We start from the raw sequence: 24843 nt of genomic DNA on the forward strand, positions 1-24843 counted from the left end.
TCTCTCTCATCGATGTTTCTAATTCTCTATCCCTCTCCTTTCCTCTCTGTAAAAAATCAATAAAATATAGATTTAAAAAAAAAAAAAAAAGGCTGGCCCTGGATCGTACCGCTCATTAGGGACAAGGGACAGGTCAGACCCAGTTTCTCTGGTCCGGCGGACAAGGCCAGGTCTCTGTTATTCAGCCAGTACCTGGCCCGCACCTGCCCAAGCTCCCAAGATAGTCACCACCTTGCTTGTCCAACACGTAGATTGCGTTTACCTCCCAGTGAGCCTTGAAAAGCAGCCACACTCGTTCCTAACAAGGAAGTAGACGAAAGGAATCTATTTAGAGCCAAACCCTGGGACTCATTGATTTTTGTCTTCCCGTTGAATTGCTCTGCGGGAGACATTTGGCCAAGACGTGACCGCTTATGCTATTGGCGTTAATGCCAGTTTCAGGTCATTCTCCCTTTTGACTCTTCTTTGGCTTCTAGAATAACACTACTTTCCACATTCCACCTGTAATGCGATAGCAAAATAAGTGATATGGGTTCATTGTCTCCCAAAGAAAAGCCTTCAGAAGTGTGTTCTGGCCCGGCCGGTGTGGCTCAGTGGTTGAGCGTCGACCTATGAACCAGGAGGTCACGGTTCAATTCCCGGTCAGGGCACATGCCCGGGTTGCGGGCTCCATCCCCAGTGTGGGGCGTGTAGGAGGCAGCCAATCCATGATTCTCTCTCATCGCTGATGTTTCTTTCTCTCTCTCCCTCTCCCTTCCTCTCTAAAATCGATAAAAATATATATATTTTTTAAAATGTCTTCTGTCTTACGCAACATATTTGGAGCTTACAGTAAGCAACTTCTCCCAGGAGGAAGTTCCTCAAGGAAATAAAAAAGTGAGCCTGAAAGTAATTTCGGCAGCAAAGTAGATTAAATATCCACCATGTTAGTCACAGCGCATTAGATGGAATTGAACTGACTGAGAGGAGGTCAAAGAGTGGCTGAGGGCTTAGCCCACCAGAGGAGCAGTAAAATCCACCCACACTGCACATCATTAACTCTAAACCCTTTGATATGAGATCCAAAACTCATCGCTCAACTTCCAAACAGCCCGCCTGCTAAAAGAATAAAATCCAACCAGGAGCTCTGAGTCTCATGAGATACTTTCCGTGGAATCAAAAGCAATGGAAAGAAACGGGAGTGTCCAGGCTGCTTTGAAGAAAATCTATTTCTACGGGGCTTTAGTCAGACCAACGACAAACTTTTGGTCAACCCTCCGAAGCATTTCAGGCTGGTGTGGCTCAGTGGATAGAGCGTTAGCCTGTGGGACGACAGGGTCCCGGGTTCGGTTCCGGTCAAGGGCACATGCCCAGGTTGCGGGCTCGATCCCCAGTGGGGGACGTGCAGGAGAAAACTGATCCATGATTCTCTCTCATCATTGATGTTTCCAACTCTCCCTCTCCCTTCCTCTCTGAAATCAATAAAAATATATTTTTAAAAAATAAAAATAAAAAACATTCCAGGCAGAAGTGTTCCAACAGCTGAGTGGGATGGGAAGACCGAATGTTAATTTCTGGAAAGAATGGCAAACCTCAGGGCTACCGACTTCCTCCTTTCTGCTCTCTCAGCCTCAGAGACACAGCAGGAACTTGCCTCCTCATCCCTCCAGATCCTGAACTCTCACCTGAGGGCTGTTGGTTCAGGGCTGTTTTGTTTTGTTGCATTATTTTGTTTTGTTTTTAATTTTTTTTTTTTCATTCTTCACCCGAGGATACTTTTCCATTGATTTCTAGAGAGAGTAGAAGAGAGAGAGAAAGACTGAGAGAAATATTGATGAGGGAGAAATACATCAATTAATTGCCTCCCACACACGCCCCAACTGGGGCCCGGGCTGGGGAGAAGCCTGCAACTGAGGTACATGCCCTTGACCGGCATCGAACCAGGAACCCTTTGATGGGCAGGCCGACGCTCTATCCACTGAGCCAAACCGGGTAGGGCTGTTTTGTTTTTATTTTGTTATTTTTTATTTTTTTAAATATATTTTATTGATTTTTTACAGAGAGGAAGGGAGAAGGATAGAGAGTTAGAAACATCGATGAGAGAGAAACATCGATCAGCTGCCTCCTGCACATTCCTTCCTGGGAGTGTGCCCACAACCAAGGTACATGCCCTTGACCGGAATCGAACCTGGGACCCTTCAGTCCGCAGGCCGATGCTCTATCCACTGAGCCAAACCGGTCAGGGCTGGCTGTTTTGTTTTTAATGGCCATTGAAGTGTGATAGGAATCCATAGGAGAAAGGACCACAAGATGCTTTACTGTGACAGAGGATACATGGTGGAAGTAGGGGCCCAGTTGCATCCGGAAGATCTTCCGATGTGAATCTACTCTGTCCAGTTAAAAAGGTCCTATTTTATATCCATTTCCCAAAGGAGGAATCTGTCCACCATTCAGCATCACGCCACACAAAGAGCCCTATTTTTTTTTTAATTGTTTGCAGTGATTTTTTTCACTAAGTCATCCTCTCCTCCAACGTGATGAGCTAATTAAGTAAGTTGGCTCAACCCGGGTGTCCACGGCAGGTCACGTGTCTGTGCCCTCTACCCTGATCACGTCATAAAAATAGAATTGGGGGGCTGGGGGTCAAGGTAGAAACGATTTTCCCAGCCCTCGCAGTTGACAGATGAGGACACGAAGGACACGCAGGAGGGATGCGTCCATGGTTACACGTGACGGGGAGATGCCTAGAAAAATCCAGGGTCCTCGCTCAGGGTCAGGCATCTCTGGTCCCAAGATCACCTCCTCCCAATCTTGGAACCCAGGGAACCTACATCAAGGCGAAGAAGCTAAGTTTAAATTTATGGAAGCGTCGTTTTTAATGGCTGATCCTGGTAGTAGAGGGGGGAGCAGAGGTGAGAAAGGGTACAATTTGTGTAGCTAATTGCCATCTTGACAAAATAAGTAAGTTCCTATATAAACTATGCTTACCAAGCATTTACGATATCAAGAATCACACTGATGGTTCCTCTGTGATGATGTACAGAATGTCTTGATCTTTTTAAAAAATATATATTTTATTGATTTTTTGCAGAGAGGACGGGAGAGGGACAGAAAGCTAGAAACATTGATGAGAGAGAAACATCGATCAGCTGCCTCCTGCACACCCCCTACTGGGGATGTGCCCGCAACCAAGGTACATGCCCTTGACCAGAATCGAACCTGGGACCCTTCAGTCTGCAGGATGACGCTCTATCCACTGAGCCAAACCGGCTAGGGCTGTCTTTTGATCTTTTAAAGTTTTAGACATAAAAATTTTTCAGCCCTGCCGGCCGTGGCTCAGTGGTTGAGCATCGAGCCATGAACCAGGAGGTCAAGGTTCGAGTCCCTGTCAGGGCACATGCCCGGGTTGTGGGCTCGATCCCCAAGGTGGGGACATGCAAGAGACAGCCGATCCATGATTCTCTCTCATCCTTGGTGTATCTATCTCTCTCTCCCTCTCCCTTCCTCTCTGAAATCCATAAAAATATTTAAGAATAAGAAAAATATTTCCCCAGAAACATATAGTTTTCTGAGGCAGACAGGGCTTTTCTTGAGCAAAACTCATTGAAATGAATAGAAGGGGACTTCACATAGGATTATTACACAGATAACAATGGAAACCCAAAATTTTCCCCATCGAGAAATTCTCCCTCAAAATATCACTCCCTCCCATTGTGATTTCCTACTAGGTGATCGGCAACATCAGTTGTTTGCAAATCACTCATTTTAACGTCCGCCATAGATAACAATACTTGGAGTATTCATTGTAAATCAAGAAACTGATTTTTAGCATTAACATCCTATTCTAAGTAAATAATTTTTTGTTGTTAATCCTCCCCCCCGAGGATATTTTTCCATTAATTTTTTTTTAAAAGAGTGGAAGGGAAGGGGAGAGACACAGAGAGAGAAACATCGATGTGAGAGAGACGCATCGATTGGTTGCTTCCCACACATGCTCTGGCCCCGGCCGGGGATCCAGCCTGCAACCGAGGTCCGTGCCCTTGACCGGAATCAAACCCGAGACCCTTCAGGCCGCCGTCCGACGCTCTATCCACTGAGCCACACCGGCTCGGGCTACATAAATCATTTTTATCCAGAATCAGGCTAGTGTACACAACATAAATCCATACCCGATGTAATCAAAATAGCTCACCGCATCGCTTTAAGGGAGGCTTAAGAGCAATATTTAGTAAATACCCGGAGTGCCGGCACTAATGAGGGAGCATCCTTTCTGTTTCCTGCCGCAGGGAATTCTGCACGTGCGTTCACCCCATGCACAGAGCACCCCAGTCAGACGCCGCCGCAGCGGCCTCCCACAAAATTAGCCTCGCTCCCCGCCTCCAGCCCCGCGCACGGGGAGACTAATTATTTCCCCGTGTGCCGGGCCCGTTATCATTAGAGCCCATCTCGTGTTACTGTGTTTGCATGTGCTTTTCCGTGTTTCTCCAATTTGATATTATCTGTTGCAAACAGGCAGCTACTCACGGGCCGGCCGCTTCCCAAGTATTTGATAACAAGCCCGGGCGGGTGCCTAATGAGCCCCTTACAAGGGCTTCGGGGAGAAGAGGCCTTTGTGCGGCGCTCTGTCTCCGTCCCTTTTGAGTTTAGAAGGTGGGAGAGAGCGTGGAGAGGAGGGTTTCAATGGCCCTGCGCGGGGTGACCCACCTGCGGATAGAAGGGTTAGAAAGAGGGGGGTGTGTCCCTGGGGTCTGAGGGTTGCCTTGGGGGGCCACCTCAGAGTCAGGGTGGATGGATTCTTGCCTTTCCGCCAACAGAAATTAGGCAAATCACTCTTTTAAAAATAAGAAGAAGAAGAAGAATATGTTTTTATTGATTTTAGAGAGAAGGAAGGGAGAGGGATAGAAACATTAACCGGCTGCCTCCTGCATGCCCCCCACTGGGGATCGAGCCTGCAACCTGGGCATGTGCCCTGACTGGGAACCAAACCATGACCTCTTTTTTTTTAATACATTTTTATTAATTTCAGAGGGGAAGGGAGAGAGAGAGAGAAACATCAATGATGAGAGAATCATTGATTGGCTGCCTCCTGCACACCCCCTACTGCAGTATCCCCACCTTTAATTAAAGTAACTAAAAAAAAGTAAGTAAAATAAAACATGAAACTCAAAACCACCATCCCCCCCCCCCCCCCCCACCCCCGCCCCCTCGTTCTCTCTGGTAGATTTTAGGGACTAAAGTACTGGACTCTAATCTTACCTTCAAATGTGTTTTCTTTCCTTCCTTCCTTCTTTCCTTTCTTCCTCTTTTCTTTCTTTTCTTTCCTTCCCTGAGGAAAGGAATGCTTCATTCAGATCTTGGGCCCAACTAATGAAAACCTTAAAAAAATACATACCCTACCCTAGCCAGTTTGGCTCAGTGGATAGAGCGTCGGCCTGTGGACTGAAGGGTCCCGGGTTCGATTCCCGGTCGGGGCACATGCCCGGGTTGCAGGCTGGATCCCCAGTGGGGGGCGTGCAGGAGGCAGCCGATCCATGATTCTCTCTCATCATTGATGTTTCTATCTCTCTCGCTCGCTCTTCCTTCCTCTCTGAAATTAATAAAAATATTTTTTTAAAGATACATACCCTTGTTCATTACCCCATGACGGGCCACTCCAGGCCAGATTCACCCGGGCTGGCCGTTGCTTGCTGGTGCCGTCAGACTGCATGTTGCCTTTTGCTGTAAAGCCAGGAGCTTTTAATTATGCTGAACGAGTGAGTGTCACCCCACATTTTCTGGGGTTGAGTCTCATCATCGCCATTTTTAGGAGAAATTGTGGCTCTGTCTCCCCTCCCTGGCTGAGTCCCCGCCAGGAGTGACCTCAGGCGGCAGCAGGAGAAACCCATTTCCAGGTTCATTCAGGCCCGTGGCCTGTCTACCCAGAAGGCCGGCGAGGATGCAAACCACGCTAACGACATAAGTGATTTCATTTCGATAATGGAACAGCGAACAATTAGCCACGGCGGCCTGGATCCGGCGGGACTCGCTTTGTGTCGTGATGTCCTGATTGTTCCCCGCTTGGCTGTTTTGTGCAGAATTTTTTCTCCTAGCTGAAAAGGATTTCAAAGATAAAGACCATCCTGAAATCTTTCTTTTTTAATAGTATATTTTTTATTGGCTTCAGAGAGGAAGGGAGAGGGAGAGAGAGAGACAAACATCAATGATGAGAGAGAATCATTGATCAGCTGCCTCCTGCACGCCCCTTACGGGGGATCAAGCCTGCAACTCAGGCATGTGCCCTTGACCGGAATCGAACCTGGGACCCTTTAGTCTGCAGGCCGATGCTCTATCCACTGAGCCAAACCAGCTAGGGCCATTCTGAAATCTTAAAAGTGGTCATATACCACAGTTCTTAATCTTAGACCAGTGTTCGGCAAACTCATTAGTCAACAGAGCCAAATATCAACAGTACTTCTTCGAAATAGACTCTCCCAGGCCGAAAACCGACTTCTGCGCATGGGCCATGAAGTTTCAATCGCACTGTACGTGCACCCGCACGTGGAATTTTGTGGAAGAGCCACACTCAAGGGGTCAAAAAGCCGCATGTGGCTCGCGAGCCGCAGTTTGCTGACCACGGGCTTAGACAAATATGCAATTGCAGAAATCAGAGCATTTGTACCAGGCCTTAAAATATACAATCCTATATAATAAAAGCCAAATATGCAAATCAACCGAACAGCGCAACTACCGGTCGCTATGACACGCACTGACCACCAAGGGGCAGACGCTCAATGCAGGAGCTGCCCCCAGCCCGCAGGCCTCAGGCCAGCCCAGGCAGTGCCAGCAGGGTTCCCCCGATCACCCTGCCGGTTGCCCCACAAATCGGCCCTGATTACCGGCCAAGCCTAGGGACCCTGCCTGTGCATGAATTTCGAGCCTCTAGTATACAGTATGCAGACAAAGTATTGTAGAGTTGTATATCTGAAACCTATATCATTTTATTAACCAAGCTCACCCAAATAAATTTAACTTGTTTTAAATGGGATTGATTTAGGTTCTGAAAGACCATCGACTTGGTTATCTTCTTCGTATTCAAAGTCATGATAGAAAATGTCTTTTTTTTAACCATTTGGGGTTTAGCTTGGGGTGTCCCCCAGTTGATTTCAGATTACTGTAATCGAGTTAAAGAGAGACACCATTTCAAATGTGTGGCATGATTCGTTAGAAAAGTTACCAAAGTTTCTATAAGTTAACGTTATGCCGTGTAACAATAGTCTCTTGCTGCAAAGATTACCGTCTTTAAGGTGCATTATCTTGTATTGAAAGTATCTTGTTTTATTTTATTTTATTTATTGATTTGAGAGAGAGATTTGTTCCACTTATTTATGTATTCACTAGAGGCCCGGTGCACGAAATTCATGAACGGGTAGGGTCCCTAGGGTTTCTTCGTTCTGCACCGCTCCCTGGTGGTCAGCGCATGTCATAGTGAGCGATCAAACTCCCAAGGGGACACTTTGCATATTAGCCTTTTATATCTAGTATATAGATTGCTTGATTCTGTTTGTCCCCTGACCCGGCATCGAACCCACCGCCTTGGTGTATTGGGACGATGCTCGAACCAACTGAGCTATTTGGCCAGGGCAAATATATCTTATTTTCTGCTGTAGAAGCTACTGGACACAGAGTAATCTCCAGCAAAGACATACAGATCAGCTGTCTCCATTCCAAGCAGAGGAACTTCAAATGTATCCACCAGAATATCTTCTCATCACCCTAGCTCAGGGGTGGGCAAACTTTTTGACTCGAGGGCCACAGTGGGTTCTTAAACTGGACCGGAGGGCCGGAACAAAAGCATGGATGGAGTGTTTGTGTGAACTAATATAAATTCAAAGTAAACATCATTACATAAAAGGGTACGGTCTTTTTTTTTTTTTTTTTAGTTTTATTCATTTCAAACGGGCCGTATCCAGCCCGCGGGCCGTAGTTTGCCCACAGCTGCCCTCGCTGGTTTGGCTCAGTGGATAGAACGTCAGCCTGCGGACCGAAGGGTCCCGGGTTCGATTCCAGTCAAGGGCACGGACCTCGGTTGCAGGCTCCTCTCTGGCCGGGGCCCTGGTCGGGGCTCGTGCAGGAGGCAACCAATCGATGTGTTTCTCTCACATCGATGTTTCTCTCTGTCTTTCCCTCTCTCTTCCACTCCCTCCCTAAAAATCAATGGAAAAATATCCGCGGGTAAGGATTACAACAAACAAAATGTGCATCCTACCTAAACCAAGCAAGCCTGCTTTCTCCCACCTAAACCAGAACAAGAATAAGTCTCCAGCCATCAACTTCTTTTCCCAGGGAACGCCCAACACCCCAGTGCCTTTTTCCTCCTTAAACACCACTCCCCGCTCCCCAAACCCTGAAGGGTTCCCCACCCCTGCAGAAACCACGGAGCCTGGGGACCCACTTCAAGTTCCTCGCCTGCCGGAGAAGCACACAGAGCCGGCGGAGTATAAACACGGAGCGCTTTTTCCCTGACCCCCTCTGCCGCGGGCCGGGCCGGTGCTGTTAGTTTACGTGCGAGAAAATGGCATGAGCTTTCTGAAAAAAAAAGAAAAAAAAAAAAAGTGGAGTTGGATTAAGGCCTTTGTGCGCCCCTCAATGCTGAGGGGAATTAGCAAGAGTTGTAGGCACTTAAAGGAGGCCCTCATGGGCGGCTTATCCCAGATTTTGCACAATAAACATTTGAATATCAACAGTGTTTTGCAACCCGCAGCCCTAATGTATAAACTTCTCGCTTTTGAAACTCCCAAATCCTCCCAGGGTCTGCCACAGCCGCTCCACACGCAGACAGGAGCTAGAGTAGCAAATACCTCCTCGGGGATGTAAGTCCAGGTTTTTTTTTTTTTGGTTTTTTTTTTTCCCAAAAGATCTCTCTCCTTTTTTCCACCTGCAGGAGCTGGAAGGCTTTCTATCCCTTTCAGGACTTGGCGATGCTCTGATTAATTTTAATCATTCAACAGTTCAGGCTTTGCATTCTGATGGGGGTGGGGGGTGGGGGTGGGGGAGGGTTGGGGGCGGGGGGTGGGTCCCAGGATGGACAAGGATGCGTGGTCTGGTTCAGAGCTATTTCGACCAAGATTTTTGTTGTTGTTTTTTTTCCAACATCGCCATTCCAAAGGCTGTGTGGTTTGGGGAAGGGCTCCTTCTGGGATTCTCAAAAAAGCCACCCCAGGTTGTAAGAAAAGAGCGAACTATTTTTCCTTATCGCAGCCTCGTGGGAAAGGCACCTCATATTAGCCAGTTCCCACCCCGCACGCTCATCCGACACCCTGTGTTCTGACTGAAGATGCTAGACTGGTTTCGTAGCGAGAGTGGCCAACATCAGACACTTATTTGATGTTCCTGGCACTGAGCAAGTTCTTGCTTTTTTTCCTCTTGAAAACTCCAAACTCCCCAAAGTGGAATAAATCAAAGTGTTATCGAGCCTGTGTGTGTGTGTGTGTGTGTGTGTGTGTGTGTGTGTGTGGCTTTCATTCCTCTCTCTTTAATCCCTCTCTCTCCCGCAATCCATCCCGAGACACACGTAATATTGTTATGTTTTCTGGGGACAGGATATTTGCTTGTGGTGGCTGGGAGGCGAGCATCCTACCTCTGGTTCTTTGTATCGTCTGTGTGAGGTGTCGCTTTGTCAGGGTCGGTGCCCTGAATTCGGCACCAGAGCCCACACATGAGGTGCCAGCGCCTCTTTTCAACGGAAACCTCCCTGCAGTTGTTTATGACACCGAATGAATAAATGGATCCTCCAACATGTGTTCCATGGAGAGGATTCTAAGCTGCAGCCCCTCCTGTGGAAAAGTTTGCCAGGAACTGTAGCTACGGGGACCCAGCGGAGTCGTAAAACACTTGCTGGGAATGAGATTTTTTTTGCAAGTGTGTTCATTTCATGCCTGAGGGGTTGGTGGTGAAAACCTCATTGCACGGGGGCGGCCGGGGAGGGGTCGGGAGGAGAATGAAGACGTAGCTGTCCAGCCACTCCGCGGCCTGGCCGAGCGGTTTGCCTATTGAATTGGATACAATGATGTGCAGATGAATAAAGTTATCTCTCCGTCTGAATAGGATGGTGTCAGTGGGAGGGGAAGAAAGGGGGGGAACTTGGCATCTGAAAAGAATTCTTTTTCTTAAAAAAAAAAAAAAAAAAAAAAAGAACTTGAAGGTCAGGATCCAGCTGCCGGGCGAGATGAGCAAAAATGCTGGCCAGGCCTCCATCCAGACACCCAGACACACGTAGCACCCAAGTTGCCTGCTCTGAGTCACTAACACATGAATGTATATTTCTATAGGCCGGGAGCTATTTTTGCTATTTTTTTTTCCCATTTTTTCTTCCCTTTAGGCTGCTTTAGGCACTGATGAAAACACACCAAGAGCTTCTGTAAAAATTACAGCTTTAAGGAAACAGAGGAAAACAGCCCACCCCAAGGTAGGAGGACAGCAGAGATTCTAATGATGATGGTTTCATTCTAATAGATCATAATGACGGTGATTGGTGTGATCCAGTGTCTGACTGACATCCCATTTTCCCTTATTTAAGCTTTCATATAAAAAAGGGGGTGGGGTGGGGGTGGGGGTTGGGGGAGACTCCACAACGACTAATTATTCTCCCGGATCCGCTGCTTAACTCCATCCAAGGCCTTTGATCAGATACAGTAAAGAGATAAAACCTTGGCGACGCGAGCGGTCACACTTTTCCCCATCGGGTGCCTTTCATGTGGGTCTGAAAAGTGAACAGTTTGATGCTGAGTCGCTCGAGTTCCGTGGGCCTGGGACACAAAGCGATGATCTGAGAGGAGGCGCCGTGGTCAGATGGATTATAACGAAAAGCTAGGGGGGGGCGGGGAGGTTGATGAGAAATCGACGCAATCTAATATGTGTCTCTTATCTGTTCTCAATGCGGTCGATGCCTTTTATGTTTTCATTTGAACGTGGCGGTATTTTTCCTGAGTCACTTATTTTGGTTAGATGATGTGGCCCGTACTCCGAGGAGTTCCTAGGAGAGAGGATGAGAGAAAGAGCTAGAAGTAGGATAAGGACCAGTTACAGGGTGCCCACGGGGTTTGAAAATAATGTCCCTTTCGGTCACATGCCAGCTGTCTTCTTTCTATAGAGATGTGTCTGCAAAGAGTCATCACAAACATCAACTTTTTAGCTTACCGAGATGCATGTATTCATTTTTAACGGCATTATAAGCTCTTTTTTTTTTTTTTTTTTTGCAAAACCTTCTCACGTACCAGGTGGATGCCCTGATGGGGACCATGCCCCCTGGGAGTTTTTGCTTCTCTGGACTTTGGGCAAACGCGCCATCACGAGCCAGTTGAATTATAAAACTTCCGAAGGGACCAAAGTCTTGTTTCTCTGTATTTCGGCCCCAGAACCTTTTCGGCCCAGAGCGGAAACCTGGACTTAACAATGATAAAACTTAACGTGGATTTTTTTTAAAGGACGTTGTTGTAGAAATACGATGTTATTGGACCTTTGCCCGTAAACCCCAACGTACCGTCCACATGGACCACTTGCCCACATTCAATGAAAAGCTACGAAAACATGAATAGCCGGGCGCCGTAAGCTACAGTATCTCACCAGGGTGCAGAACAGCCTCCTACGCATCCACATTTTAGCAAAGTTCCTTGTGTCAGAGCCTTTTTTTTTTTTTCTTTCTGTAATGAAAAAGCCCTGAATGGTTGCAGTAGGCTACAGAGTGGCACTGCTTTTAATCACGACAGTGGCCCATGCGCACACATGCACACGCATGCACACACGCACACGCACACACACACATGCACACACGCACACACACACAATTGGATGAGTTTCTCCGTCTTGCAAGCTGCCATTAGGCGGTGACACCCCATTGTGCGGTGGAGAGAGTTAAAGACAACCAAGGGGTTGATTACTCAGAATGGCCGACCGCAGACGTGTCCCCGAGCGCCCCTGGCCCTGACCTGGGGTGTTGCAGCCTGCGGGGTTGCAGGTGGGATGCGTGCTGGGTTTAAGGCCGCTCTCCCCACCCGCTGGCCCAGATCACAGCCCAGCGGAGTGATGTCAATGGCGGTGTGAGGGGCTTTGCTTTCTGAAGTTGCTGGGAGTTCATCATGACCGGATTCTCTCTCTCTCTCTCTCTCTCTCTCTCTCTCTCTCTCTCTCTCTCTCTTGATGGCTCTTTTCGACGTAGACACAGCTGCCTGAGAATCAGAGGAGCGTGCTTTTGTGTGGCATCCATTGCCACGGCTTGGCCAATGTTTGCGTGCGCCTGCACAGCAAGCCTGCCTCCCTAGCCTCGGTTTAACGTGGAGCTGGGATCCTTGGGGAACCAAACTGTTGTGAATGTTCAGGGGTTGGCGGTGAGGTTCTGGTGGAGTTAGGGCATTCTGGGTAGTTTGCAAGTCTTACCACAGTCGAGTGGTGATGTTCCTTTCCGTGGAGTTTGTTCACAGAGGTGCTCCCATTCTCATGTCTTATAATCATTTATTCTGAAGTCTCAGCATAGCACTATTCTGCTGTTTTCTTCTAGGCTACATTTTTTTATTGATTTCAGAGAGGAAGGGAGAGGGAGAGAGAGAGAGAAACATCAGTGATGAGAGAGAATCTTGGATTGGCTGCCTCCTGCACGGCCCCCACTGCGGACTGAGCCTGCAACCCGGGCATGTGCCCTTGACCGGAATCGAACCCGGGACCCTTCAGTCCGCAGGCCGACACTCTAGCCCAGGGATGGCGAACCTTTTGAGCTCGGCGTGTCAGCATTTTGAAAGACCCTAACTTAACTCTGGTGCCGTGTCACATATAGAAATTTTTTGATCTTTGCCACCATAGTAAAACAAAGACATATTTTTGATATTTATTTTATATAGTTAAATGCCATTTAACCAAGAAAAATCAACCAAAAAAATGAGTTCGCGTGTCACCTCTGACATGTGTGTCATAGGTTCGCCATCACTGCTCTAGCCACTGAGCCAAACCAGCTAGGCTATGCTACATTTTTTAAGACAAGAGGGAGAATCACATAATTAGCCACAATAAGGAATCTTCTCTATACAGGAGTCCTATCCAGTAATATGCAACAATTTGTCCACATTGTTTGGAAGCCATTAATTGGGGAAATTAAATTTGGAAATGTATCCAGCCTCAAAGACATTCAAATAACCGGTTGGCATAGAATGCAGAGCATTTACCAGGATTTTTATTTGCACCAAATTCGGCCTGTCTCCCAGATCTAGCTCAGTCTGGCCTTCGAAAGAAAACGGCAAATTTCACGTGCACTGGGTAGACTTTCCTAAGCACCTCACTTCACGTCGTTTCAAAAGGCGTTTTTCTGCCCAGGCAATTCCTGTTGACTCGTTCCCAGTTTCTAATTACAGGAATGATTATCCGCGGAGCCCACCGTCCCCCTAAATAGCATCTATTTCCATAGCTGGAATGGATACTTCCATCACTTAATCTGCTGTCTTGCTTCTGCAAATAAGTCCACATCTGTTGATGGCATTTGCTGTCACTGAGTAAATGATTTTATTTAAAAGAAATCATGTCAATTAGCGGGGAGGACCGGCTACACAATGTTCCCTTTTGCACAGGCAGGAGAGCGTCCCTGAAGAAATGGTTTTCTACCTGAAGAAAATTAGGTGCCATGCTCGCTTCCCGTAACGAGGTTAGGGAATAAAATCGGATTCCAGCAAAATGACCAAAAAAGAAATTCTGTTTGATCCGGGATATTTCTTAATACTCCAACTGTTGATATTTAATTAGCTCACGGGGATAATGCAGACCTACCCCTGGCCGGGGTTGGGGCTGCATTTGGCTGTGTTGTGCGATGCGATCTAACTTCAGATGCTAAAATACTTCAGCCTCTAAATCTCTATCTGCTACAGAAAAAAAAAAAAAAGAACTTGATGTTTTATTTTCAACACGATTTTTCTTACATTTTTTTTTTTTTTGGCCTGTAAGCATTTAAAAGTCTTTTTCTTAGCCCCTTCTAATAGCTTACAGATGTCATCCTTTCAAAAAAAAAAAAAAAAAGCCGTCCTCATCTTTCTAGCTTCCCCGGTGCGATCGTGAGAACCTGCAATTGATAAGAGCATCTTAGCTTGTTCCTATCTGACAAGTGTCAGACGGGAGAGCCACGGCCGCTCGGGGTCATCAGCCACTTGTTCGTGCCCCTACCTGTCCCCACTGCGAGAGTTAGGACAAGAAACAGGCTGCCGTCCGTCCGCCTGAGATGTGCGTGTGTGATTAGGACGTGGGTTGGATCTGACAAGAAATCTGAATGATGCGCCACAAAGATAGAAGGGGCCGCTAGAAACACTGGCGCACGCAAACGCCGCAAGGTAGCAAGGCAGCGAACTCCGAAAGGGCACGGGAAGTATGCGAGGAATTCTTTTCATCAAGTGCAATCAATAATACCATTTAAAAAAAAAAAAACAACTCCATTTAAAAAAGAGAAAGCCAAAGTTATAGATTTTTTCTTTTTTTTTTTTTTTTTTTTTTGGTGGGAAGGTTGTTTTCACAGTTCAGCACTTACCATCAATCTTGCCCAGTTAGCATGAAAATGCTTTGTAAGCGTGGGAGACACTTGTTGCAAACATTTACTTTTGATAACATCTCATAATCACACATTAAAAGGTCCATTTTGGTCCTCAAGGCGGTAATTACAAGATCAATATTGCACAAGCGAAGGAGGCGGTTTTATGACTGGTTTTGCGTTTCCAGCCTGCAAGCTTTTTGGGGGTACTTTATTTAGAAAAGAGAGCAGGCAAAGGGGCACTGGTGTAATTTAGAGTGATTTTTCTCATCCCTGATTTAATGCTGTTCAAGTTTCTCTCTTAGCTAAACATGGAAATTAACCCCCTCCCTGTTTTTGTCAAGATACATAATTTATTTCACCGTCAGTTTCCGAGTTGGCATGCATTTTCCGAGGCTAGGAAAAATATTATTTAAAAGCAATGTTTGACATACAGGATCATTCAGAGAGAGAGGGGGAAAAAAAAGCATACATTTCACAAAGTATGCGTCTTCTAAAGAGATTATGTAGATATTTAAGGAACAAAAGCACTAACAAATACTGAGAAAGCTTCTTGCTGTTGATTATAATAATTTTACCTAAAATGTATCAGCATCTTTAAAACATGTTACCTCTAAATTCAGACCTGCAGTCTTTTTCTCTTTAAGTCATAAGTACACTTTCAAAGCCATAGCACCCAGACGGAGCTCTCAACCTCATGCAAAATGAAAGGCTTAACCAACTCATCCATTCGCTTGAACCGATGCGAGATTAAAATATCATTTTCCTTAAACTGATGGGATGTCTTCCCGCCGTTTTCAACCGAACCCTTGGCTTTGTACGTGGCTCAAAAGAACTCCGCTGTGAGAATATTAGAAAATGGGCCGGGAAAAAAAAAAAAAAAAACGCACCCTTGTTCCAACGTAATAGATATTGTTTCAGAATGTTTGTCCTCGGGTTTAAAATAATAGATATGTTAATCAGCACGCTCTTCAAACTTTAACTCCACTCGTTTTCATGTGATGAAAACTATTAATGCTAAAACAAAAAAAAAAAATTGTTTTGAATTCACTTACCAGGAATACCCACCTACCTCTTTGGTTAAAATCAGTGATCCGTTAAGGCTTTCTGGGGTTTTTTCTGAGCTGTGAGCAGACTGAGCATTTAAGTCTGAATGAAAGTAAAGGTGGGGGGTAGGTTTAGCTAAATAAAAGGTTGCTTGATTTCTTGGGGTTCTTTGAAGAGTTTTATAGGCTTAAGAGTTCACCGTTTGAATGAAGGACATTTTTCAAAACTTTCATGGGGAAGTTTGTTAACCTGCATTGCAATTATCGAATAATTAATTAATTACACTAATTACCTTCTCGGAGAAAATTCACACCGTGAGCCGCCTAAGCTTAAGTCAGCAATTGAGAGATGGGCTTGCTGGAGAAATCATGAAAATTGTTTTGTTTTTTTTCAGCATGGGATGTTAACTTCCCACGAAACACGTTCAGGTTCCGTGTCCTGCGATATGAACTGAGCATTTAGCAATGTTGCTTAAACTGGAAGCTGTCGGAATCTTTTATGCAAAATGACCAGATATTTACACGTTGCCGCGTTTTTTGCTCTGAGGATTTGTAAATATCGGCATAAATAAAATTTTAAGCGGGGGATCTGATTGTTCTCTATGCCAAGAGATTAAAATGAAGAAACAGAGAAAAGTCAGTGGCAGAAATGGATCTTTATCTTGGGGCATTCTGCCTTTGACAAGTGTTTAGATGTAATGACCACATACCAAAAATTCTAGAAGTTGAAGGAAGAAAAAAAATTGCCATGCTTGGCTACCTCGTTTTAAAAACCCGTATTCTTCATTTACCTGAGGAGACTTAAGTAAGTCCTTGGACACACAAAGCAAATAAAATGAATTGAATCTTGCAGACGTCCATGAAATACGTCTACGAACGAAAACAAATAGAAGCAAACAGCCTACTTGTGCCAATATTGACACAGACCGATGAGACACAGAAAATTCACTTTTCCTCCTGCTCCGAATTTTCCCTCTGCTAACAAAGCTCTTTGCCACAGTACTATTTTTTGAAAAAATAACCAAGATTAAGATGTCAAAGTTTTGGCTGGTTTCTGTCTGTTGTCTTGTAGTTTTTTTCCTACCCCAGAAGGGACCCAAATGGGTGATTTCTTAACCATGGTATTCACTCCGAATTTTAACAGAATAATATACCTTTGAAATATCTTTTAATCATTTTTCACTGGTGTCTGTGGTTTGTATACATGGTCTAGAATATGAAAATCAGGCCAATAGAATAGAGCCAGATAAACTTGAATTGCTTTGCCAGATTGTGTTACTCCTTATGGACTACAGAAACGGAAATAGTAATATTTAATTAGAATTTTGTATACTGGACACATTTAAAAATTCTAAGTGACTTTAAAAAAATCATAAATTAGACAACCAAACCTGTGAATCTTTACTTTCTCTGCAATTCCTGGTATTGCCTTTTAAAACAACTGCTATCATATATCCAATATATTGAAGCAAAACATTTCTAAAATATTACAAGTTACCTCCCCCTTCTTACTGCCCTTGAATTAAAAACTGTAGTTGAATTTTGTTACATAGAATTAGAATTAAGAAAGAGGCTTTTTCATAGATTCTACTAGAATGGAAAACATATATTACCACTGAGATTGTCTCTGATTGTGATGGTCCATGTAAAAATCGGCATGAGCTTAGCTTTAGTTTTATTGTATTATAGTCCGCAGCTAAATGGAGACATAATCAGATGTCTAAAATTCACCCTCTCTAAATGTCAAAATACCGACAATGCTGACAGGAAAAAAGAAAGTTCTGAAAGGAAGTATTAAAATAACTAAGCAATGTTGTTAAACTCTAATTATTATCATTTAGTACTATTCAAAGAAATCGTAAATGTCCAATCCATTACTTTGATTCAATAATTTCAGCAAAATTATAGAAGTGACTCCCATGAACTTAGATTTGTAAAAACATTAAACAGTATCCTGAATTCTGTTTCCTTTTGGTATGCCACTTAAAAAAAAAAAAAAAGGACATTTCTCTAAAAAAATAAATGGACATAAGCATTAGTGTGTAAGAATTTAAATTAGTATTTGATTTAAAGAACTAGTACCCGACACATGGCAATGAGAGTAGACAAAGACAAAAGATGGTCTATTTCTTCTTGAAGTTCAAATTGTTAAAATCAAGGCTATCTTGTGTATATTGAAATGTTATTTATTAATTCCACTTGCACATTTTTTTTAAATTTTTAAATTCCAGTTGGCGTCCCACACTATATTAGTTTCAGGTGTACAACCCCAAGATTAGGACTTACAAAGCGAACACCCCATAAACCTGGTACCCATCTGACACCGTCCGTAGTTAGTACAATGTTATTGACCGTGTTCCCGGTGCCATGCTTTACATGCCCTTGGCTGTTCTGCAACGGCCAATTTTCGCTTCTTAATCGCCTCACCTTTCACCCAGCCCCCCAATTCCTCTCCCACCCAGAAACCCTCAAAAGTGCTCTCTGTATCTCTGAGTCCGTGTCTGTCCTGTTTCTTTGCTTTTTTTTGTTTCTTTGATTCCACGTTGAAGTAAATCATCTGGAATTTGTCCTTGTCTGTCTGACCTATTTCACCCGGCTTATATAGCACTCGTTCCATTGTAAATTAAGAAACTTAAACAACTACCATTAAATTTTTTTTCCATAAATGAAGCTTTTTGATAGTACATGATGAAAATTACTTACTTCTGTCATTTGCTCAAATGCAAACTGAGATAAACTACTTCACATTTTAAAAGGCTTAAGGCACGGACAGCATGATATATATATAATTTGAAGAAAAATATAAATAAATATTTTTAGTCTTATTTTTAAATTATTTGGATACAAATTATATTGTCAGCTCTAAAGCTCAATCTTTAAAGAAGTTTAACTGAATATTTAAAAGAGGCTACTGTATTAAAATTTCAAATAATTTTTCCTAATTTTGGTGGTCGGTGCTATACTGCTATTTACTTATAAATCTTTTGAAATCTTGACAAACTGTAACCAGCACCAGTTAACAGGAGAAAATATTGACCAGTATTTTGTTTGTAGCAACTTAAAGTAGAGGGTGTCGAAGTTTAATGTTTTATTGTAATTCATGCTGGTTTTACTTTAAATATTTTCTTATATGTGCATATTTCACTGCAGACTGAGACCATTAAATGGCCATTTAAATTCTAATTTCCAAGAATTATCAGAGATGTGAATTATGATTCAGAAGCATGTTTAGACTGGTCAGAAGGCAACAATCCATTTTAACCAAAAATTATTGTCTCATTTATTTGTCAAGTTGCCCGTTAAATAAAAACAATTCTTTTCATTAAAATCATTTTCCTAACTTTTTCCCACATTAGAACATCTTTATTGTAGACTCTCCTGTGTTTGTATAATTGGGAATAGATTCCATAGTAATGAATGGGAAGATTCTAGAATAAAAAATAGTCTTCCAGAAATACAAAAGGCACTTAAATGTAGAGGAAGCTTTCTGAGGTAATAGAGGGTATTATCGAGTTATCATAGAGTTGTTTTTTAAAAACATTTACTAACATAACATGCTTTTTAAAATGCTCAGTGATTTCATATGTGTGTATGTATACACTATATACTAGTATGTATATATATGCATATGTTTATATAGTTATATATAGTTATATAATCTAGTTATATATTATATATAGTTATATAATATATATTATTTAATATTATATATATATATATATATATATATATATATATATATATATCTACAATAGGAACAGTTAAAAATCTTCAGCTTTTAAACTGTGAAAATTAACAAAATGGGGAAGGCTGGATGGAATAAACCTTGTTGAATATTATGGTGAGTTGAAGGCCAATGACCTCGCTGTCCTTGTACGTTGCTGTGGAGGCCTAGTGAATAGAGAGGTTTACAAAGTAAAAATTTGAATTGAAAACACATCCTTGCTTGAGCGGAAGACTTTGCTGATTCATTCAGTTGACTGATTTGGGTTCCGTTAAACCCAAAGCAGAGTTGACTATTTTCTGAGTACTGAATGGAGGATTTTGATTATTTTGATGACAAGAGCAATGCACTGAGAACAGCGAGGTAAGTCCAGCTCTCATCTGAAACGAATATCCTGTCCTCACCAGTCATGCCTTTAATGGGAAGCCTGAAAATATTTCATCATTTCTAATTTAATTAAGAGGCCGTGAACAGTTCGTTAGCGATGGGCCCACAGTCATATTCTAGAATATGTTATCAGGAAAACTATAAGAAAGGGTGCCCTTCTTTTCCAAATGAAAAACAGTATTTTTTCCAAGTGAAAAAAAATTAAAAATGGGCTTATTACCTTTACATTTTTCTTTCAAATAGGCTGAGTCACTTGACAAACACTCATTTCGTGTTTTCCTTCAAATGAAAAGCAGGCTTTGAAATCTACAAGCAATTCGTTTTGGCTACAGCTCTGAAACGCCACAGTGTCTGTGGCTACCTATTGCCCAAGGAAGCCTGCTTAGACCAATATGTTCATCAAACATTCATTGATAAATATTGATGCGGGGTTTGTGGCAATATGAAGCGCAATTATATAGGCCTGATTTACATAAATAATGGCCGTGTGGGGCTGTCGATAAGCATACCTCCGGAGCAGCGTCTAACATTCAAATCTGCTTACAGACCAGCATCATTCTGCATTATGTTCATCCAGGTGTGGACTCGTGGCCTTGGCAGTGAATGGTGCCCGCATCCCTGGTGTTTTCAGCGTTAGCGATAATGCCATCAGGCCCCCAGCACCCTCCCAGGCACATCGTAAGCAGAGCAGACATAGAAGGAGTCGTTAGCAGGGTTACTAGTGGGTCCCCTTCCCTAATGGCACCAGTATGGCATCAGGGCCCAACGGATGTCACTCACTCCCAGACATCTTCAAAGGAACCCCTCATCTCGGCCATGCATGTCATCAGTATAATATGTATTAGCATCTAGGTCAGTGGTTCTCAACCTTCCTAATGCCGCGACCCTTTCATACAGTTCCTCATGCTGTGGTGACCCCCCAACCATAAAATTATTTTCGTTGCTACTTCATCACTGTCATGTTGCTCCTGTTATGAATCGTCATGTAAATATCTGATATGCAGGATGTATTTTCATGGTTACAAATTGAACAGAATTAAGGCATAGTGATTCATCCCAAAAACAATATGTAATTATCTATGTGTTTTCCGATGGTCTTAGGCGACCCCTGTGAAAGGGTCGTTCGACCCCCCCAAAGGGGTCGCGACCCACAGGTTGAGAACCACTGATCCAGGGCTGCCCATGGCATCAGGGAGACATGGGTGCAGGCCTGAGGCAGCTGATCTGACAGTGCGGACGGTGCTTCATTGCAGGGGAAATATACGAGGAAGAGCTTGGGAGGTGATTCGGTAGCAGGAAGAGCACATACTGAGAAAGCGAAACCCGCGTCTCACAACCCACAGCTACATTTACTCATGTTGGCAACAGGAACAAGTTGCTCCAAGTCTCCCCACTTCTTCCCGTTGCCTGTCTTGCTTTGCTTAACTTGCCACATGCCCGGGTTGCGGGCTCGATCCCCAGTGTGGGGCGTGCAGGAGGCGGCCGATCACTGATTCTTGCTCATCATTTATGTTTCTATCTCTCTCCCTCTCCCTTCCTCTCTGAAATAAATAAAAATATATTTTTTAAAAAATAAAATAAAATGGGAAGGAGACTCCGCCAGGCCTGCAGGCAGAAGGGCATGGGGCCACGCGATCCATTTGGTGTCCTTGCTGATGTAATTGCTCTGAGTGGCGGTGCGGGGTGAAGGGACCGGGCCTGTGCATGAGCTGATGAGCTTGGCTCCACCGGGGGCAGCTGCATCCGGGCAGCTAAATTAAACACCTCCCTCCAATTCTGATCTTAATCACCCCCTCCCAAGGCTGTCATTGGGGCCAGTCACTTAACTCTTTCTCTCCTTCTGGATTCCAATGTGCAGCGTCCCTCACGCGGTGGGCTGATTGGATCCTCCCAGGAAAATTCAAATAGCGTTGAGCCCTTCTGTGCCTGGCCCACTCGGGGCTAAGACAGAGGGGTGTCTGCTACCGCAGAAATCCCCAGGCTCCTGCATTTTTTCCCTTCCTATTCTGAGTGAGAAAAAAGGAGCCACACCTTTAAGAAAACTGCCCTGGGTTTTGACATTTCCCAGTGTTTAGAATAAAAGCCCTGTTTATAAAATGACAAAGGATTGTTTTTGCGTACAATGGACCGATCATCTGTGGAATGAATAAAGCCCTTTAAAAATTGAAGAGCGTGCCCTGGCTGGTTTGGCTCAGTGGACAGAGCTTCGGCCTGTGGACCGAAGGGTCCCGGGTTCGATTCTGGTCAAGGGCACATGCCTGGGTTGCGGCTCGATCCCCAGTGGGGGACATGCAGAAGGCAGCTATGTTTCTATTTCTCTCTCCCTCTCCCTTCCTCTCTGAAATCAATATATATATAGTGTCCCAAAATTCATGCAAGATTTGAATTTTGCGTGAGCATTAACAACAACAACAACAAAAATAAAAGCCTAATTTTACTTGTTTTATTGAATCAGATTCTAATATCTGTTGCCCTTTGATTTCAATCCCTTCAATTTGATAAGCATGACCAAGTACCAATGATGGCCCAGGAGCAGGGACAATGAAGACCAATGAAGACCATGGCTTTGCGTCTGTGCCAGCAAAGCCGTGGAGGCCATTTACCCGATGTGCATTCCATACATAACCCTGTACTGTATACTTTATGAATCAATAAAACATTTACAATTTTTACTTATAAACCTGTGTTTTCTATCAAAATTACTTCTTGCGTGAATTTTGGGATATATATATATATATATATATATATATATATATATATGCGATTTCCAGAAAGCAAAGTTTAGCTTGGCGATGCATCGAATTATGAGCTGGTGGAAGTGCTGAATAGGGGTGTATAATGGGAACATTGACGGAGCTTTAGTGACGAGGACAGCAGCGTGTCCCCACAATGCAAGGAAATCGCGTTAAAGTCACTGCCATTGTAGATAAGGGGGTGCGCTTTTAATAATGGATTTTCCATGCATGACTTCTCCGCGTTTAGCGTTTTTTTCTCCATCACGAACAGTGGCCTCGGCATAATGCTGAGAAACGCATTTTGTATTTAACCTAAATACCAAGTTTAAAGACTTAACTAGATAAGATGGAGGGCTTGCTTCCCTGCCTCGGAAGACGGAGCTGGGTCGTGGATGCTTCTACAAATTCATGTGTAATAGAAGGAAATCTCTTTCATTGCAAACATGCAACGCGTAACTGCTTTCTTCCAACAAAGCCGGAGTCGTGCGTGGAAAGGAGAAAAAATTGGAACCAAATTGGCAGGTAGATACCATGTCAATGGAAAGACGGGTCCCCATGGCGCCCCCCCCCCCTCCCCAAGTCACTCTAAAAAGGTTTAACAAAAAGCACGTATAATCTACAATCACAGCTTCCAGTGACTTCCCACCGGATGGCTGTCCTAAGACCCGCCTTCCCCGCTGGAACCCCAGTGTGTAGCAAGGGAAAGCCAACAAAATAAATTGACTCTCTATTTCTCCTGGTCCTAGGAAGAACTCAGAAGTGTGAGTTTAAAGTTTGTGGACCTGGCCCTGCCGGTGTGGCTCAGTGGTTGGGTATAGACCTATGAACCAGGAGGTCACACGCCAGGTTGCGGGCTCGATCCCCAGTGTGGGGCGTGCGGGAGGCAGCTGATCCATGATTCTCTCTCATCATTGATGTTTCTCTCTCTCCCTCTCCCTCTCCTTTCCTCACTGAAATCAATAAAGATTTTTTTTTTTTTTTTTAAAGAATGCCTTTAGTTCCAGGTCTCAGCTGTGTGGCTTTGGGCAACTCTGTTAACCTCTCTGAGCTTCATTTTTCTTTATCTGTAAAATAAAGACCATACTGACCACAGGCGTTTCACGAGGTACAAAGGAAATCATGCCTTTGAAAAGGGGTTGATATCAGCCGAAACCGGTTTGGCTCGGTGGATAGAGCGTCGGCCTGCGGACTCAAGGGTCCTGGGTTCGATTCCGGGCAGGGGCATGTGCCTGGGTTGCGGGCACATCCCCAGTGGGGGATGTGCGGGAGGCAGCTGATCGATGTTTCTCTCTCATCGATGTTTCTGACTCTCTATCTCTCTCCCTTCCTCTCTGTAAAAAATCAATAAAATATATTTAAAAAAAAAAAAAAAAAAAAAAAGAAAAGGGGTTGATATCAAAGAAAATGATAGATAATGATGTAATTGGGTGTCTTATTAAGTTTTGGTGAATTTTCTCTGTCGTTCCGACTTGCTCTCATTTTTGTCTCAGGGCAAGCTGTCTTTCATAAAAGACTTGGTGTTCTTTTCTTGGTCTGCTCCTCCTTAAACTTACCTGAGAAAAATCTACTTTTTGTCTCAGAAACTGTACTCGGAAAACGCCTTTGTCTGCTCTGGGGTCCAGGCTTAGCCAACCTCCCTCTGCCATTTCCTTTGGCTCTCCTAGCGTCCCTGGACACACCGCCTCTCCTCTTGGTACAACTCTTCCTAGGTCATTATCGATTTTGTTTCCTTAACAAAAAACAAAATCTTTATCTGTGGAAATGGCTGAGAAAGACTTTTCACCTTTGTAATAAAATACTAGTTCCTCCTCCTTGGTTGGCACAGGGTATCATGTTAAAAAATAACTTACATGTTGCCCAGCCAGTGTGGCTCAGTGGTTGAGCGTTGACCTATGAACCAGGAGGTCATGGTTCAATTCCCGGTCGGGGCACATGCCCCGGTTTCAGACTCGATCCCCAGTAAAAGGCATGCAGGATGCAGCCGATTGATGTTTCTCTCTCATCAATATTTCTTTCGCTCTATGCCTCTCCCTTCTTCTCTCTAAAATCAATAAAATAAATATTAAAAAAATAACTTTAAAAAAAAATCTAACGTTAAACAAAAAGAATAATACAAACGAAAACCCTGAGCTTTATTTTTTAAAGATTGCCTTGTCTCCTGCTCACCAAACATGCAATAAACACCTGCTAGTTTGGTTCCTGATGGTGAGATTGAAAAGAGATATTTGCAATCTCCGTACCTTGCCCAGCACTTTCCGAATTCTGAGTCTTCTCTGCCCAGGGCTGTTTCTCTTCATGTTCAAGTTCAGTGGGAGCTTCTAGGCCCCAACACCAGCTCCTCTATAACATACTCCTCCCCTGAGCTCTGGACAGCCTGCCCCCAGGCCTGGCCAGGACACGCTGTCCCTTAACCACGCCCCCAGGATGCATCAGTGCAGT

At 44.0% G+C, this 24843-nt stretch overlaps 1 long non-coding RNA gene across 3 annotated transcripts in view; it reads left to right on the forward strand.

Moving 5' to 3' along the window:
• The window catches only part of LOC138998443 (uncharacterized), a 315813-nt gene that overhangs the window by 154468 nt on the left and 136502 nt on the right, over positions 1 to 24843 (forward strand). For 2 of the 3 annotated variants that reach the window (XR_011469162.1, XR_011469161.1), the window contains exon 6: positions 10337 to 10423. The exons of the other annotated variant lie outside the window; for it this stretch is intronic. This is a non-coding gene — a long non-coding RNA (uncharacterized lncRNA). The remainder of the gene's footprint in view (positions 1 to 10336; positions 10424 to 24843) is intronic. 3 annotated transcript variants of the gene reach the window in all.

The sequence above is a fragment of the Myotis yumanensis genome, unplaced genomic scaffold (assembly GCF_028538775.1).
Source record: "Myotis yumanensis isolate MYYU_CA2020_CCGP unplaced genomic scaffold, mMyoYum1.0.hap1 SCAF_20, whole genome shotgun sequence".
Taxonomy (NCBI): domain Eukaryota; kingdom Metazoa; phylum Chordata; class Mammalia; order Chiroptera; family Vespertilionidae; genus Myotis; species Myotis yumanensis.